This window comes from Amblyomma maculatum, chromosome 1, assembly GCF_055883805.1.
Source record: "Amblyomma maculatum isolate TAMU_Amacu chromosome 1, ASM5588380v1, whole genome shotgun sequence".
NCBI lineage: Eukaryota > Metazoa > Arthropoda > Arachnida > Ixodida > Ixodidae > Amblyomma > Amblyomma maculatum.
Genome location: NC_139344.1, coordinates 480,523,113 through 480,541,232, shown reverse-complemented (window position 1 = coordinate 480,541,232; position 18,120 = coordinate 480,523,113). Strand labels below are relative to the sequence as shown.

Sequence of the window (18,120 nt, the reverse complement as noted above, 5' to 3'; positions counted from 1 at the left end):
AGACTTCATTATCCTGGTAATGAAGGTGCTCGTAAGCTGACAAAGCTTGATTTCTTCCTTTGCGGGGTACTTCAAGCCTCCAATGTCCTTGGTTTTCATTAACCTGTAACTGGTCCAGTTGACTCATATTCCCTGCAACAGTGTCTTGCACAACAGACATGCTGCCTCAAAACCATTACCAAATATCGCATAAATTAAGCAACAACTTGGTAGTGATAAACAAACTTGGAGTTCTTAAGTCTCCTTGCGGAGCCTCGTTAGCATACTCGCACTTTGCTACCTGCTTATTCACCGTATTCCTTATTACTTCCTCTGTCGCATATCATTATAATACAGCCTTAAGCTACCGCATTATATGGAATAGCGCCCTACACATAAGTATATATAGCCCCTCTTTACCGAAGCCTTACGAGCTTGCCCTATAGGAGTATATGTGCCTGACTTGGGATCTAAGGGTCCCACTTTCAATTCTCATTTCACCCTTACGTCTTATTGACTCTCTCTGGTTTGGCAGCTCCTGCCACATTGAACATGTCATGTGTTATAGTTGTGCCAAAAGTTTCTGGCCATATCACCAACAAAAGGGCCTTTAGAAGTATTTTTCCGACTTTCCGCTGACAGAGCGGGCGTTGGATTTTCTGTGGAACGGAGCTTCTCAGTTTATCGCATCGGCACAAATCTCAACAGTATAAACAATTGTTGTATGCACAGGCTACTTTGCTTGCAAGGCCACTCAGACTAGCTGCAAAATTTAGAACAAATTGTATGCTTATATGAAAAAAAAAAACATCGTACCTTTTTTGATATGTCCTCGCAACATAACCTGTGAGAAAAGCTTCTCGTGCTACCTCATCGTGTTCATCTACTTCACACATTGTTAAAAATCCTAGTTCACTGGCCAGCTCCCTGGTAACTAAATAGGTTAAACAACATGACGGAACACAGGAAAAGAGGGCGACACAACTAGCGCGGTTGTGCCGTCTTGTTCTCCTGTGTTCCCGTCACGTTGTTCGCGCTGTCAACCTATAATTAATCCCCAACAAAGTCCAATCTGCTGCCCCTTGCAGCAAATCCAACGGCAGCTGGTAGGGCATTATGCTTCAGCATCTGGACTTTTTAACCTCAGCGCCGCTTTCATTCCAGAGGAAGCGAGTGCATTTCCACTCCTCGCTGCTGCCTTTGCCCTAAGCGAGTGCAACAGATAAGATTAGAGGGTCTCTTAGATGTCTCCTAAGCGGAGGACGGCAAAAGCCTACCCTTTTCCTACGTTTGCCTCTCATCGTTTGCCTCAGTTGCAATCATGTCAAGTCGTCGTTTGATATATTGGTCGTTTCCCAGTCATGATGAGTCTGCCTGCGTAGTCATTGTAGTTCTTACCCCTCATAACTAAGCATGTTACTCATTTAGAATCAGTAGTGGCTATTACAAGTCGTCGTTTGACACATTGGTCATTTCTTAGTCATTAGCAGTAATGATGAGTCATGCCAAGCTATTATAGTCATTAACACACACCGCTAAGCATTTTTACTCATTTCTAATCAATTGCGGTCATTACATGTCGTAGTTTGACATACTGGTCATTACAAATCATTTTAGTCATTATTAATAATTATTAGTCATAGCATTAGTCATTACCTCCATCAATGTCTATTTATAACTTTTATTGATTACCTATCACCATCAATCATTTTCATTCTTAATCTCCCTCCTTGCATGTTCGCTTTTTTGCGACTGACACACCAGCGCACAGATGCGATACACAGATTACAGGCACAGCTTCTGCGCACAGATTTTCACTCCGTGAGCCTAGAACGGCTTTCGCCTTAAACGCGTTCCGTCTCAACGTTAGCGTGCTTGCACACACACATACAAAAAAGCTTGCGTTGATCATGCATACGCAAGGCAAATGTGTCCAGAAAGAAAGCAAACCGCGTGCTCAGAGCCAGCGACCCCGGTGGCGACGTGTCCCCGAACAGTGGCGCCCTCAGCAGAAATAGCGGGCGCAACTGTAAACTCCCCAAGGAAGCACTTGCCCATTGATGGCGGCGCGACGCAGCAGGCTGCACCAAGTGCGCTTCCATTGAGTGGCCGTGAATGAACTCTGAATAGTTTTCTGTTGGTTTCACTAACCTAGACCACTCTGCCGAATTTAAAGCTTGATTAAATTCAGCCGGGATACTTGGTATGCATGGTTTGCTGGCATAAAGACGGGTAAGCTTTCCTCTTGGGGTCAGCTTTAAGTGAAACGGTCGTGATGCAGCTGTGGACTTAACTGATATGGTGGAATGATGAGCTCCGCCCCCAGACCCCCCCTCAGAAGCCTTCTAGCAAGTAGAATTTTCCTCTGGTCATTTTTCAAATCCAGATATAAAAACCTTGGAAGCAGAACACTACTATTTAAGCTATAATATTGTAAGCTAAATACAGTCGAATCCGGATATATCGAACTCGGATATATAGAATTTCAGTTATATCGAACTCAATTTCACCAGTCGTTCGATATATCGAACTCCGCACCACTCACTATGAAGTGTGCCTTCCCTGATGACAATCGCATCACCCTTGGCCGTTTGCCGCGTGACGTTTTCAAGCCACGTGCAGAATGAATGAGAGGGGACAGTTCGGCTAGGGCAGCGCCGCGCCCATTCCCCAAAGGCACGCGCATCTGCGGTTATCGTTTCCCGCGCGCCAGCACGTGACGTTTGCAAGCCATGTGCGTGAATGAACCAGAGAGAACCAGTGGGAACGAGAGGGGAAAAACGCGATAGAGTGAAGCGCAAGGGTGTGCCCATTATTTTGCCGAGCTCTCTCTCTCCTTCCTCTCTCCCGGCCTTCGTTCGCAGTAGCACGCGCTACGCATGCACCAAGCCAGCTCAGCCCGTTTTCAGAAAGAACGTCAGACGCTTTCTCCACCGTGCGTTGCGAACCCTCTGCGCCGCGTGGCTATGGCGCCTGCGGAAGTTAAGAAGCGGCAGATCTATCTTTTTTTTTTTTTGCAAGTCATTTGTTCTTATCATTGTGCTGTACGCGCGGCGTAGCGTAAGATATGGCGTTAGGAAGCAGCTTTTTTTGCTGGAGTAGTTTATTCTTGCATGTATGAATCAATGAAAGCATACGGTCAGCTGCAATCATGACACCGGCTTTTAGCATTTTTCGCTTCAAACAGCATTTGCAGCTACTTTATCACGATGGAAAAATACAGCGCAGAGAGGGACGAGGACAAAATGAAGACACATAAGACACACGAGCGCTGTCCTTTTCCTTCCTGCGCTGTATTTTTCCATCATGAATAACCAACACGCCCAGACTGCCACGGTATTGTACTTTATCACGCTTTCCAATGGTATTGTGGCAGTAGACTACGCCCGCCCCAAGCGCTGTGTGATAAATCGAACCAGGCTTGTGCAATCAAGCCATCACGGGCAGTCTGCCAAGTTCGCTCCCCGCCGCAGCAGGAGCTATCAAAAGATAAACACGCGGCAACGTTATCCCTGTGCAGCATCTTGGCGCGCTGCCAAGAAATGAGCTGTGGATGAGACGACCGAAACGGAGTGCGACATGCAAGCGATAACGCTGGGGATTTCTGCCGCGGCGACACAGAAACACAGAAACCTTGTTTTGAGCTGCTCCGGTGGTTCGTATGGCAGAGGGATGCAGTTCCAACAAGTTGGAAATTTTTTGCTCTGTCGCTGCCGCTCGTTGCTGAGATCGCTTAATCACTTGCATGTGAGCGAGCTGGCCTTAAGGCTTTTTTTTTTCCAAATTCTCGAGTGCAAAAGTGGAGGGTGAGTTCATTATGCGAGTGAGTTGACTACGCGACAAGTACAGTCTCGTTTTTTTTCGTATCGTATGGGCCGTCCCAAGCCGATTTCTGTATATCGAATTATCGATATATCGAAGTATTTCGCGATCCCGTTCGAGTTCGATATATCCGGGTTCGACTGATAAAAATGATTATATATGAATATTGCTCAGAGAACCGTTTGTTGTAAGCAAAGCATGAGCTAAGTTAAAAGTTTACTTTGTTTGCCATTTATTGCTCAACAATAAAGGGCATGGTATTGTTCGACAAATAAAAAGTAAAAAAAGAAATCGTTGCTATTCTTTTTTTTGTTAATAGGAAGCCCTTTTGCTCCCCCTATAACTAAACCCTGGGGCTGCCGCCACGGTGATATGCAAAAGATTGTTTACTCGGCACATATTATATTAACATGTTCTGCATGTCATGGACCGTGTCATGCTTTGCCAGGTCATATTTACTTGTGGTGTAGATTTAAGGCTGCTATGCAAGGAAAACAGATGTCCACTTTGGTCAAATTGCACATTAGAAACACATACAACAACATGTAACAATGTTCTCCTGAACAAATTAGCAGAAATTCTGCAGCCTTTTCATCTACGTCAGAACCTTTGCTTCCGGCATCTACTTACACTCTAGAGAGAGAGGCCTCAGAAATGGGCTTCATCAACATTACTATTTAGAATTTTGTTCAATATGCCTCTTCAGTGACGTGAAGAATGTATGTCGCATTTGTCACTGCTGTTACATAGATTCAAGAGCTATCTCTAGAAATCTACTGTGCAACATACATTATACTCTATATGAAACGAAGTGCCATCCTTATTGCCAATGTAATACATTCTTTATACAGGTCGGTAATGCATCGAGACTAAGTACATAGGTAGAGTCAGTGTAAATAATATCTGTGTCGTATGCAATGCTCAAATAGTCCTGTAGCTTCTTATCAGATGCTTTGCATTGGAAGGGGGTGCATGCTTTTGGGATCATGATGAGAATAAGCAGCACTTTGAGGCCAATGTATACGAGGTGATTACATGATCCTTTTAGATCCTATGTCTGGGCTGGTAAATTCCTGAGTACATGGATATTTCGTCTGCCAAAAAGGCGCCTTCAGACGACAATAATGCACCTTGACAAGCTTGGTGCTAGTGCCGCTCCCGTGCTTTTTACCTACTGCGGGATTGCAGACGACTACAGTGCGACCTCAATCGTCTTGTCTGTTTGTAAATATGGCGGAGGTCTACAGGAGTGGATGCAGGCTCAAGCATTTTGGAACAGCTTTGGGATATGGATAGATGGCATTGAAGGGTAGCCTTTTCATCCTACAGCTTTCTTACTTCACTCCCTCCTGCCAGTAGTCCATTCTTTGCTTGAGCAATGCTGGTGCTCATTTTTAATATTTTGGCGATAGAGCCTGGTATGCCTTTCCAACACTGTTGAGAAGCTCCCTAGTGATTGACAGCTTTGGCGTATCAACCCGTAATGCTTTCAAGTATGGTTTTGTCTGCCATAGGCCTGGCAAGCTTGTCACTGACAAAGAGGCTCAATGGTGAAGTTTTAACAGCAGAACCATCAAAATAACTCATGCAGTTTTTGAAGTCAGACAAGTGTTCTTCCTAACGGCTCACAGTATACAGTACAACCTCGTTAATTCGAAGTCATCGGGACCGCGAGAAATCTTCGAATTAAGCACGTTTTCGAATTAACCGAACACACCAAGAAATAAGACTTAGGCAAAAAAATTCGTTGCAGGAACGTGTTACCTTTATTCGGCATATTTTGAATTACTACTGAAAGTAATCAGAGATGCTGGTTTGCCGCGTCCGGTAGTTTGCGGCTCCTAAGGTCATGCTCTCGAGTTGGTCAAATAGACGAAACATCTCTGAACTTCCACCGCGGCACTCAACAAAACTGCGGATAACGTTCAGCGATCCGATAACTTCACCAAGAGCAGGTGCTCGGGGAGGCTCGTCGGTGTCATCGTCGCTATCGTCGCTATCGTCGCTGTCATCGCGCATGTTCGTACCAGCAGTGATCTCACTCTCCAAGTCAGAGTAGCCAGTCTGCTCTTCGCTCTCAATGTTGATATACTCGGCGAAGCCGACTGCGTTGGACTCATCCTCTGCGCAGAGCGCATTGATGCGGTTGCAATACTCTGCTCCTTCTTCGTCAAGAGTAGTAGTACATGGGTGGTCTGCATCGGCATCAACAGTGCTTTCACTGGAAAAACCAGCGTGTTCAAAACACCGCCTGATCAATGTGGGCTCCACTTGTTTCCAAGCGTACACCATGAGGCATATGGCTCCGAGGAGGTCGATGGAGTACTCCTTGCCATTGTCGTAGCAAAGGAGCATGCGCTTGAGCAGGTGGTACCGATAAATCTTCCTAGTGTGGTGAATGACGCCTTGGTCCATCGGCTGTGAGATCGAAGTGGTGTTCGGAGGTAAAAATACCATCCTGATGGCCTGGAGATGTGGGATGTCGCCATGTGCTGGGCAGTTGTCGACGACAAATAGGACATTCCTGCCCGTGGCCGCGAACTTGCGGTCAAGTTGCCGCACATACTCTTCAAATATTGCACCTGTCATCCAGGCTTTCTTATTGTGCCTGTAGACGAGTTCATCCTTTGGCGGCAGCCGCGCATTTTTGAAGCAGCGAGGCTTCCCCGTCTTCCCGACGACCAGTAGCGGCAGCTTGTGTTTACCGCACATGTTTGCGCCGAATAGCACAGTAATCCTGTCCTTGGCCTGTTTCCTACCCTTGATGGCGGTGTTCTTCACTGCGAATGTTTTTGTTGGCAGCATCTTATAAAAAAGTGCAGCCTCGTCAAGGTTGTAAACGTCATCTGCACCGTACTCGCTAAGCAGCGGCGCCAATGTGTGGTTTCTCCAATCCTCGACAACGCTGTCGTTAGTGCTGCCGCTCTCACCACAGACGGTGAGAAAGGTTAAATTATTGCGTTCTTTAAAACGGCAAAACCATCCATTGCTGCACTTAAATTCCTCGTGCCCAAGTTGTGGAGCTAGGTCGTTGGCCTTCTCCCGCAGTAGCCTTCCATTGACGGGAAGCTGGGCAGCGTTTGCTTTCTGCAGCCAGCGAAGCAGAGCAGCTTCCACATCTTGATACGTGGGAGCCCGCACTCGTGACCGCTTCGAAGAATAGGTCTTGCCGTAAGCCTCTAGTATTTTTGACTTGTTGCTCAATATTGTGGACAATGTCGAGAGGGGCACGCCATGCCTTTTGGCCAACTCGGTCTTCGAACAAGTGCTCTTGCCTGCTTCCTGGATCAAGCAGAACTTCTGCTGCAGCGTTAAAGTCTTGTATTTTGGCATTTCTGCACTGCTACGGTCACAAAGCTAGCACTTCTGCACAGTCCCGCCCAAAAAAATGGCACAGTAGCCGACCCCTAACCACAGCGCACAACACAAAGAAATGGCGAGACCGGCGCGGCGGTGGTGGTGGCGTACTTGCAGCGTCGGAGGCACGGGGGAAGAGTGGGCGAAGCACACCAAGGGATGGAGTGGGGGCGAGGTCACGTGATAAAAACCGGTATGCCCGCCGTGTTGCAGTGAAGCACGTCTTCTCCTCTGCAGGCGCGTGTTTCGGCGGTGCGCGAGGCGCACTGTGGACCGATTTTTGTGCAGAGAGTGCTCCGGCTGGGGCGCTTCGCCTATAAATCATCACCATTACTATGTGGCTTTGCCTCGCGGCTCCGTAGGGCCGTCGTTTCGCCAGGTTTGCGGCGAAACATGGATCAGGCATTGCCGCATAGCAGTCCAAATTTTCAAATTAACCGGGCTGGCGCGGCCACCTGTTCGAATTATCCGGCCAAATTTACATTGGAAAATACGGGACCGCAGAAAACCTTTGAATTATCCGTGATTTCGAATTAACCGAGTTCGAATTATCGAGGTTGTACTGTAGTTTGTGCTACCTGCTTTGCTTGCTGATCTCGCTTCTTTCCACCGGCGATTCAAAAGACGGAGGAAGTGCTACATCACATGCACAGTGCATTTTTTTTTTCGCAATTATCTACAATTGCTGGTGGCTCATACTAAATTTACTTGCAAACAAATATTTATTATGCTCCATGCTTCCTTCCCTTACAAAAACTTCATTTGTATTAAACCCAGCGCAAGATGCGTTATATCTCTGCTACTGGTGTAAGGACATTGTTCCCATGTTCTGCTAAATTTGCATCAAGGCAGCCAGTCTGGAGCATTTGAAATCATCTTTTCTAGCGCTTCTTTAACGCACAAGGGACATTAGATGGAGAAACACATAAGAACAGGACAGACGCTAGTCCTGTTCTTATGTGTTCCTCCATCTAATGTCCCTTCTGTGTTAAAGAAGTGCTAGAAAAGATGATTTCAAATGCTTTCCAACTCGCCCAAGTTTCCTCCTTATTAGTCTGGAGCAGTTTTGAAGCAATATTGAATAATGGAGCAGGATGCAGCAGGGAAAGCAATTTGGAGCAGAATGGAGCAATTGGAGCAGCGCTTCCACCCCTGATTAAGCTGCCCGCTTAGAGTGTAACCATTCTGTTATAACCTTATCCTGCAATGCTAAGGTAACAGTCTGCATAGGTGCAAAGCAAAGCAGTGAATGCAAACAGCAAATCCAATCCAAGCAGAAAAGGAATGAATTCAGATTAAGTTACATGTGACCTCAGTGTCAACAAGTCAGATGTTACATCCATGTCTAGGAGCTTTCAGAATGGATCAACATCAACATTATAGAACCAATAACCATGTGAATTAAGGGGAAATGAGGGTGCTCGTTATAACGAGCACCCTCATTTCCCCTTAATTTATCTGCTTGTAGCTTACGGGGGTCTCGGTTCTGGCAGTCTTGAAGCCATAGGTAGCGTAAGAGGGTTCTAGCACAGCTTTCGCCCTCGCTCTTGATCACGTTCTACGTGACGCTGGCGGTAACAACGGACGTTCCACGTCTGCCGCCTTGGCTGAGGGTGGCGCTGGTGAACACTCTCAAGGTTCGTATACAGACAACATAAATACCCAAGAAAGTAGCAGGGGGGACAACGGCCGATGTAGCTCAGTTGGAAGAGCACCGGACGCATTATTCGGAGGTCGTGGGTTCGGTTCCCACCATCGGCACGTTGTTTTTCGTCTACTTTGTGTTTAATTATCTTTCCCCTAAACAGATTACATTACTAATCTCTGTGATTATCTTAGTAACTATTAAAAAAAAAAAAGACAAAGTACCATCCCCAACGCTTTCCTTGGCATCGCCGACTGCTGGCTTCTTTCCTTCAATAACCATGTGATAATGCTTAACACGATGAAAAAATAAGGTAATTAATCTTTGCAAATGTGGTATGAGACCATGTACAGTGGTGGCCATACAACAGATGTGAATCGATATGTGTACCAGGAAACCCAGTTGATCACTGTGCAAGGTGCAAACAAATTTAGGCGAGTAGCAAATGCAAAAAGGACTAAAGAAATCTGTAATGCATCCTACATTGTCGAAAAACGTAAGGTTTGCGCATGCCCACCGTCAATATCACTCAGCAGGCAAGTAATCATGGGCATTACAGCAAAATGAAAGCAGCAAATAGGCACGTACAGTCTGTATCAAAAATATACGGCCCGAGGGTTTTGCTTCTATGCCTCGTAACAAAACTATTTACGCATCTGTACGGCTCTAAATATCGTAGACGAAAAGTATAGTCCTCACTCTTTTCTATGATTAACTCCATATACAAGTATTGCTTCCAGTAGCCTAGTTAGAGTGCTTAGAAGCAAACCCCTTGGGCTGTATATTTTTGACAAGGACTGTACATGGGCATCGACAACATCTGATTTTGATGGCAACGGAAATATCTCAGTTGGTGCACCTTAGCAAAGAAGTGCAGCTGAATAGCTACTCAATACCGATAATAAAACTGAGTTGGCATGTAGTCTGGTGAGAGTAGAGCTGTCAAAGCAACAACAAGTACGGAATGTAGTGTGTGCAACTCCATGTATAAAGCCTACATCACATCATTTGTCTAAGCAGTTGTCCAATGAACTTAACTCGTCCAAGTTATGCAGGAATAAAGCAGATTCAATAATTTCCCAAATTTTTTTTTTTCTTTTTAACCAAACATGTTTTTATGCTCAACATGTCTTAGGTGCACCAAAGGGTCCATATCATGAGGCACATTTGGTGTGCCTTTTTTCAGAAGCATAACCTCCCGCCATACTGTACTTTTTTTTGGCATTGCGTCAGATTATTATTATATATTGTCACGCACTTCCCGTGGTCCTGTATTGGAGGAAGATGAGGTTTGGCGTTCTTGTCGTCTTCGGTCTGTCTGCTCTGGTGTGCTAATCTCCAGCGCATCCTAACATCTGTGTAAATAAATCTTGCAATAAGTGTGGTGGAGTTTGCGGGGTATAGATCACCATGGAACCTCTCCCACACCGCCGAAGCAAAAGAATTGCTGGGTGGGCTACACCCCCCCCCCCCCTCCCCCCATGGCACAAGCAGACATGGCATGGCACAGACATGGCACAAGCAGATGTTTCAACGCAGCCCATGCCAACAGCTCGACCGACCACCGCACAGCCTTATCGGGAACCCCGGCACTTCTATGGCAAGCCTGGGGAAGACGTGGATGATTGGCTCACCCACTACAATCGGGTGAGCAAATACAACCGCTGGGATGCGAATACCAAGCTGGCAAATGCGGTATTCTTTCTTGAAGAAACTGCGCTAACATGGTTTGACAATCATGAAGCATCCCTTACCACCTGGGATCGCTTCATGGAAGAAATGAAAGCGGGATTTGGGAATGCCGATGCTCAAAAAAAGAGCGCCGAACAGACTCTGGCTCAGCAAGCGCAAGTGCCGGGGTAGACCTGTACAATGTACATAGAAGAAGTCCTCAAGCTGTCCAGAATAGTTGATGCTCTGATGACTGAGGAAGACAAAGTGGGTCACCTCCTCAAAGGAATAGCGCAAGACGTGTACAACTTTCTCATCTGCAAGGATAATTTGAATACAACCGCTGATATAACACGACACTGCCGCACATTTGAAGGTTTGAAGCGACGCCGTATCATCCCGAAACTTGGTCAGTTGCCTAATGTCACAACTGTCGCCAGTGTGGATGTGTCTGAAACGACGAGTATGGCAGATACAATTTGACAGATCGTCCGCGAAGAGCTTCGGAGGCATCAAGATATTTCGGGCCACGTCAGACGTGGCACCTCTTCGGCAGACAATAGCCCATCCTGTTATGATCCCTCTGTTACGTCTCCTTCGGACACCCGATACTCTGCTGCTCATCGCCCGAACATCCAGCCTCTCACCATCAATGCCTACAACAGCGAGCACTCTCGTCCTCCTCATAGACTACATCTAGAATATGAAGTGTTTAATCCAAGTGATGATGAGCCTTATTCATCGAATGAATGTGAGCCGCCAGTCTGTTATGCCTGTGAAATGATCGGCCACATTTCGCGTTTTTGCCACAATCGCCCGTCCATACCAGCAGTATCGCCGACAGTGGGTCAACTCCCGTGCAAGGTTTCCTGCTGACAATGATGATTCATGTAGAAGAACACCTGGCCGGAATGAGTATAGAACACCAGCTAGACAACAAGAACGCAGAATGGCGCTAAACCGAAGCGAATCTCCGGCCTCTGACCATAGCCTGACACCACCATCTCAGTGCCTACGACGCTCCCTTTCTCTCCGACGACGGTCGCCACCTCCGTGAAATTAGTTGGTGCGGCCGATGGAGGTGAGGTCGCAAATGATTTTAGCTTACCTATGCCTCTGCCCGTTTCGATGTTAAAGAACCGAATTGAAGTGTTTGTGGATGGTGTACGTGCTATGGTGTTGTTGGACACAGGTGCAACCATTTCTATTATAAGTCTTGGTTTTAAAAACTGCCTTGGTCATAAAATTATGTTTGGTTGGGATAGTGGGGCGACATTGTGTGGTTTTGGTGGCGAACCGCTTAACCCACTTGGAGTCTGTTCCGTGAATCTTGTTATCGCTCGCCACACATTCCGAACTGAATTCGCAGTATTTGCTCGATCAACACATGACGTAATTCTTGGACTCGATTTTCTGGAACAATGTGGGGCCACTCTTGACTTTCGCAGCGGGTGCATTTCTGTGAGCACTGGAATTGAATCTGCTTTGTGTGAAAACTCGCGGACCAATCCTAGCACGCTTTCGGTGTTGGACGACATAATCATTCCTGCAATGTCAGCAGAGTTTATCATCATCGTCATCATCATCAGCCTGACTATACCCACTGCAGGGCGAAGGCCTCTCCCATATTTCTCCACTTAACCCGGTTCTGTGCTAGCTGCAACCACTTGACCCCCGCGAACTTCTTAACCTCATCCGCCCACCTAAATTTCTGCCTCCCCCTGCTACGCTTTCCTTCCCTTGGAATCCAGTTTGTTACCCTAAGCGACCATCGGTTATCCTCTCTTCGCACTACATGTCCTGCCCATGTCCATTTCTTCTTCTTAATTTCCACTAGAATGTCGGTAACCTGAGTTATTTCTCTGACCCACTCTGCACGCTTCCTATCTCTTAATGTTACCCCTACCATTTTTCGTTCCATAGCCCTCTGGGTTGTCCTCAACTTAAGTGGAACTCTCTTGGTTAGAGCTTATACAAGTTGTTAGTTCAAGCCGTGCCAGTAATGCGTTCGACATTGTGGTTGAGCCACTCACCCTCAACTGCGCAAAGAAAAGTATTCTGATTCCCCGCTGCATCATCTCAGTCATGAATGGCCATGCTTCTTTGTGGATGACTAACTGCTCTAATGAACCTGTTGTATTGCCACATGGTCTAAAACTTGCCAACTTTGATGAAGACACTTTTAAATTAGTGGCAGTGCTCAGCACAGACAATTCCAAGCCTACCGCAAGCTCTGAAGTAGATAAGACATAATTTCTTGGCATGATTAACAAATCCCCGCCAACAAGTGACCGTCACAGTTTAGTGGAAGTTCTGTCGAAACATACTGCGGCTTTCGATTTTTCTCGAGACTCGCCACCACGGATTTCCATTTCCCGTACTCAGCACCGAATCAATACTGGGACTGCTGATCCAATTGCAGAAGCCTTATCGTGTAGCCCCATCAGAGCGCCAAACAATCGAAGAACAAGTTCGTGGTATGCTGCACAAGGGCATCATTCAGGAATCGTCTAGTCCGTGGGCTGCCCCTAAAAGAAAGATGGCACATGGCGGTTTTGTGTTGATTATCAACGGCTGGATACTGTTACCAAGAAGGACGTGTATCCCCTGCCACCTATTGATGATGCAATTAATTGTTTACATTCTGCCTCCTATTTTTCCTCAGTTGACCTGCAATCAAGCTATTGGCAGATTCCCATGCACCCGAAAGATAAAGAAAAGACGGCATTCATCACCCCAGACGAGCTGTATGCTTTGGACTATGTAACGCTCCAGCCACGTTCGAAAGATTCATGGATACAGTTTTGCGCGGACTTAAGTGGCACAGTTGTATGTGTTATTTGGACGATGTAATATTCGGGACTACTTTTCTGGAATACAACAGTCGATTGGAGATTGTTTTGGAGTGTATTGAGAAAGCTGGTCTGGTACTCAATTCCAAGAAATGTCTTTTTGGAGAACGCCAGACAGTGGTACTTGGACATCTTGTAGACAAGGATGGGGTCAGGCCTGATCCAAAAAAAATTGAAGCTGTCATTTGTTTTTAACCCCCAAATCGTTATAACAGATCAGGAGTTCTTTGCTCCTATTTCCGGCGTTTCGTTCTGAAGTTTGCTGACCTAGCATATCCCCTTACTTGCCTTCTGCAAAAAGATGTGCCTTTCAAGTGGACTGCCGATTGTGACTCCGCCTTTCGTCAGTTAAAATTTATTTTGGCATCAGGACCTGTACTATGCCACTTCTGTCCATCAGCTCCAACCGAACTTCACACTGACGCCAGCGCAGTTGGAGTTGGTGCTGTGTTCATACAGTGCCACAATGGCGATGAACATGTTGTTGCGTATGCAAGCCGTTCTTTGATCAAGGCTGAGCGTAATTACTCAGTAACTGAACAGGAATGCTTAGCTATTGTTTTCGGTGTGCAATGGTTTAGGCCATATCTTTATGGATGGGCATTTAAAATTATGACGGACCATCATTCGTTATGTTGGCTTGTAAACCTTCGTGGCCCCTGTGGACGCCTTGCGCGGTGGGCTTTGCACTTTCAGGAATTCAATTTTACTGTGTCTTTTAAGAGTGGTTGTAAGCATGGTGATGCTGATTGCCTGTTGCGGTTGCCACTTGAAACTACTAATTGGGACAATGAGATCTTGGATGAAAACAGTCGAACCCGGTTATATCGAATTTCGGTTATATCGAACTCACGGAATATCCCCTTGAATATCCCATGTAAAAATATAGGAAAGCCACGTCATATATTGAACTTAATTTCACCGGTTGTTCGATATATCGAACTCCGCACCACGCACTGGAAAGTGTGCCTTCCCCAAAGACGATCGCATCACCCTTGGCCGTTTGCCACGTGACGTTTTCAAGCCATGTGTGGAAGGAATGAGAAGGAATAGTTCGGCGACGGCTGGTCTGGGCAGTGCCGCGCCCATCCCCAAAGGCGCGCGCATCTGCAGTTATCGTTTCTCGCGCACCAACACATGACATTTGCAAGCCATGTGCGTGGGTGTGCCCATTCTTTTGCCGAGCTATCTCTCTCCTTCAGCACGCTCTACACATGCGCCAAGCCAGCTAAGCCCGTTTTCAGACAGGCGTCGGACGCTTTCTCCAGCGTGTGTTGCTAACCCTCTGCGCGCGGCGGCTGACGTGGCTATGGCGCCTGTGGACGTTAAGAAGCGGCAGCTCTCTCTTTGCTTTTTTGGTTGTTGTTTTTAGGGTTGCTGTTCGGACGGTAAGCGGCGGCAGTTTTTTTATGTTATTTTTGCGGGAGTCGTTTATCCTGCATGTATGAAGCAACGAAAGCACGCGGTCAGCTGCTGCGATCATGACGCCCGCCCCAAGCGCGGCATGGCTTGTGCAATAAAGCCATCACGGGCACTCTGCCAAGTTCGCTCCCCGCCACTGCAGGAGCTATCAAAAGATAAACGCGCCCGGACGTTATCGCTGCACAGCATCTGGCACGCTGCCAAGAAATGAGCTGTGGATGAGGCCAGCGAAACGGAGTAACACGCCCCATTGACATGCAAGCGAAAACGCTCGCGATTTCTGCCGCGGCGACACAGAAACCTTGTTTTGAGCTGCCGCGGTGGCTCGAGTGGCGATAGGGACGCAGTTCCAACAAGTTTGAAATTTTTCGCCCTGTCGTTGCCGCTCGTCGCTGAGATCGCTCAATCGCTTGCATGTGACCGAGCTGGCCTTAACGCTATTTTTATTTTTTTCTAAATTCTCGAGTGCAAAAGTGGAGGGTGGGCTCATTATGCGAGTGAGTTGATTACGCGACAAATACAGTGTCGTTTTTTTCGCATCGTAAGTGCCGTCCCAAGCCGATTTCTGTATATCGAATTATCGATATATCGAACTATTTCGCGATCCCCTTCGAGTTCGATATATCCGGGTTCGTCTGTATATAGCTGCTATCTTTCCAGGCTTCCCCGATGTTGGTGAATTCAAGATTGTGCAGCGGAACGACAAGGAGTTGGTGCCGCTTTTTGATGCCGCAAGTTTCCAGAAACCTACAACCTCATTCTGCATTCGTGACGGTCTACTATACAGGAAGAACTACTCGTCAGTAGGTGCGCGGTTTCTTCTGGTAGTTCCTACAAGTCTTAGGTGTCAAGTTCTTCGGGTAATGCACGACGATGCCACAGCTGGACACTTGTGTTTCGCCAGGGCATTCACAGAACTAAGGAACGTTTTTATGGGCCGAAGATGCGTCAAACTACTCAACGATATGTGGCCAGCTGCCTCCAGTGCCAGTGTTTCAAGCACCCAACCTGCTCTTCGCCGAGTCATCTTGAGCCTATAACGCCACCACGAACTCCATTTGAACAGGCGGGAATTGACCTTCTAGGACCGTTTCCTCGTTCCTCCAACGGAAACCGTTGGGTCATAGTGTGCGTAGACTACCTTACGTGGTACTGTGAAACTGCTGCCATACCGCCAGCCACTGCTTCTGATGTCTTGGCTTTCCTCCTATGGTCCATCATTTTTCGACATGGGCCGCCTCGTGTGTTAATAAGCGACTGTGGGTGACAGTTTACGACAGAAGTTGTAGAACTTCTTCACCTCTGCTCATCCCATTTTCGACATTCAACTCCTTACCACCCACAAGCAAACGGTCTCACCGAACGCACTAATCGTACGCTTAGCATTATGCTCGCAATGTATGTCGACTCCCGCCACAAAAACTGAGATGAAGTCGTTCCGTTTATGACATACACATTTGACACTGCTAAGCACGAAATGACAGGCTAGAGTCCGTTTTTTATTCTTTACGCACGACCTCCACAAAGTACTCTGGACACGCTTTTGCCTTTCTCACTCCCTGCTGAAACTTTTGTAGCGCATACTCTCTCTTTGGCTGAAGAAGCTCGTCGACTCACTAGACTTCGCACTCTAGCCTCCCAGGAACGCTACAAGCAATGCTACAACAAGCCTCATCAAAATGTCAATTATGCCCCTGGTGACTTGGTGTGGCTTTGGACGCAATTGCGTTAGCGTGGCTTGTCCCAGAAACTGTCACACCATTATACTGGCCCTTTCATTGTACTGGAACGCCTCAGCGCAGTAAACTTATAGTCTCTCGTCTGACCACCCAAGGTCGTCATTCTCGGAAGACTCAAGTAGTCCATGTGGCCCGTATGAAGCCCTTCTATCAACGTCACGAACCTTGACTCGCCCGGCGAGCATCATCTGCGAAAGGGGCAGTGTCACGCACTGCCCCTTTCGCAGTGGCAGTGTCACGCCTAATATCTGTGTAAATAAACCTCGTAACTGTATGTTTTTTTTTTAAAAGACTCGATGTGGTGATAAAGTGTTTAGCCCATCACATACAGAAGTTGTGTTCAGTCGACCGATTCATCGCACAGATACTTATTGCAGACATAGGTGCACATAGCTAGCAGGAAATAAAAATAAACAAACAGGAAGGTACTCTCGAAGAGACAGCTGCCGTGAAAGTACACAGGACCACCCATATCAGCACAAAACGCAAACCGCAGAATAGTGGCAAGTAGCCCGAAAGTCTTGCAGCTTAGGTCGTTTTGTGTACAAGGTCATTTTTGAAGGGCTCGGCTCACACACGGCATTCTTCAAGCACAGCACGCACATGAACCGCGATCAACACATGTGGTCAACACGTTGCGGAAATAACGTCGTGTGCTTGTTTCTGCTGCGGTCACTGCGACCAGCGCAATGGGTGCCAGGCTAGCTGTCACCAAGGCAATTTCAGCAGTAGAAAACACAGTGGGTGATGAACTTTGCCAACATGGACAGTTCTATTCCTTGCTAGGAGGCAGTCGTTCAAATCTTAAACACTTTCGAAAATGTGCACGGGCACTTCTCGATGTGTTGAGGAGCCGATTCGTGCGCATGAAAATCACTGTGAACCACTGTTACTGGCCGTCGACTATGAAGATCCTCGTAGGTATTAGAAACACTTGCAATAATCACGAACTCATTGTGACACCGGTGCGACTTATGTGCACTTTGCCGGTTGGAAGGTCACTCTCTTCAGCTCGGCACAGATAACTGTGGTGCATATGATCTGAGGGGAAATGTTCACAGTCGATAGGAACACTAGTATTAGCAGTGTGCGCCAAGTATATTGGCTTTTGCGGCAAAGCAACAACCACCATCTACGCTTCACTTGTCGCTTCGCTTCGCACCGCTGGTGGCCATGTTGCCCTGGCGAGATCGAGGAAGAGGAGCCAGAGACGTCGCCTACAGGGCAACCAATATCTGCAATAGCGAAAAGTTGAGATTGAGTCAATTTTTCTGCGGACGACGGATGCGGGTGAGCGCCATTGTCTGATCCCCCCGGACCGGTCATCGGTGTGGCCGCATACATGCGGAGCAGGTCAAAAAGCAGCCATACAGCGGCCTTAGAGCTCTTACCATGTGGTTCTTTACATGCTGCTGGCCTTAAATATGAAAGTCGGCAGCATATTTTCTCGACATGGTTGATAATCCAGACTTGTGCTGCATCGAGTCGTGCATCCCACTGAGTTCACTGTACGAGTTTGGCTGAAATTTCGAACGCATCGCATCCAATGCCACATTTCCCATGGCCTGATTTGCATGGCATATGGTCATGTGACCGCAGTGGGCGCAGGTTATAAAAAAACTGCTGGAGTGAA

The 18,120-nt window shown here is 47.1% G+C and overlaps 1 protein-coding gene and 1 non-coding gene across 7 annotated transcripts in view; both read left to right on the top strand.

Moving 5' to 3' along the window:
* spg (dedicator of cytokinesis spg) overlaps positions 1–18,120 on the top strand; it is a 430,105-nt gene that overhangs the window by 107,193 nt on the left and 304,792 nt on the right. The window lies entirely within an intron of this gene.
* TRNAM-CAU (transfer RNA methionine (anticodon CAU)) lies at positions 8,847–8,919 on the top strand. The gene has a single exon. It is a non-coding gene; the product is annotated as a tRNA-Met (tRNA).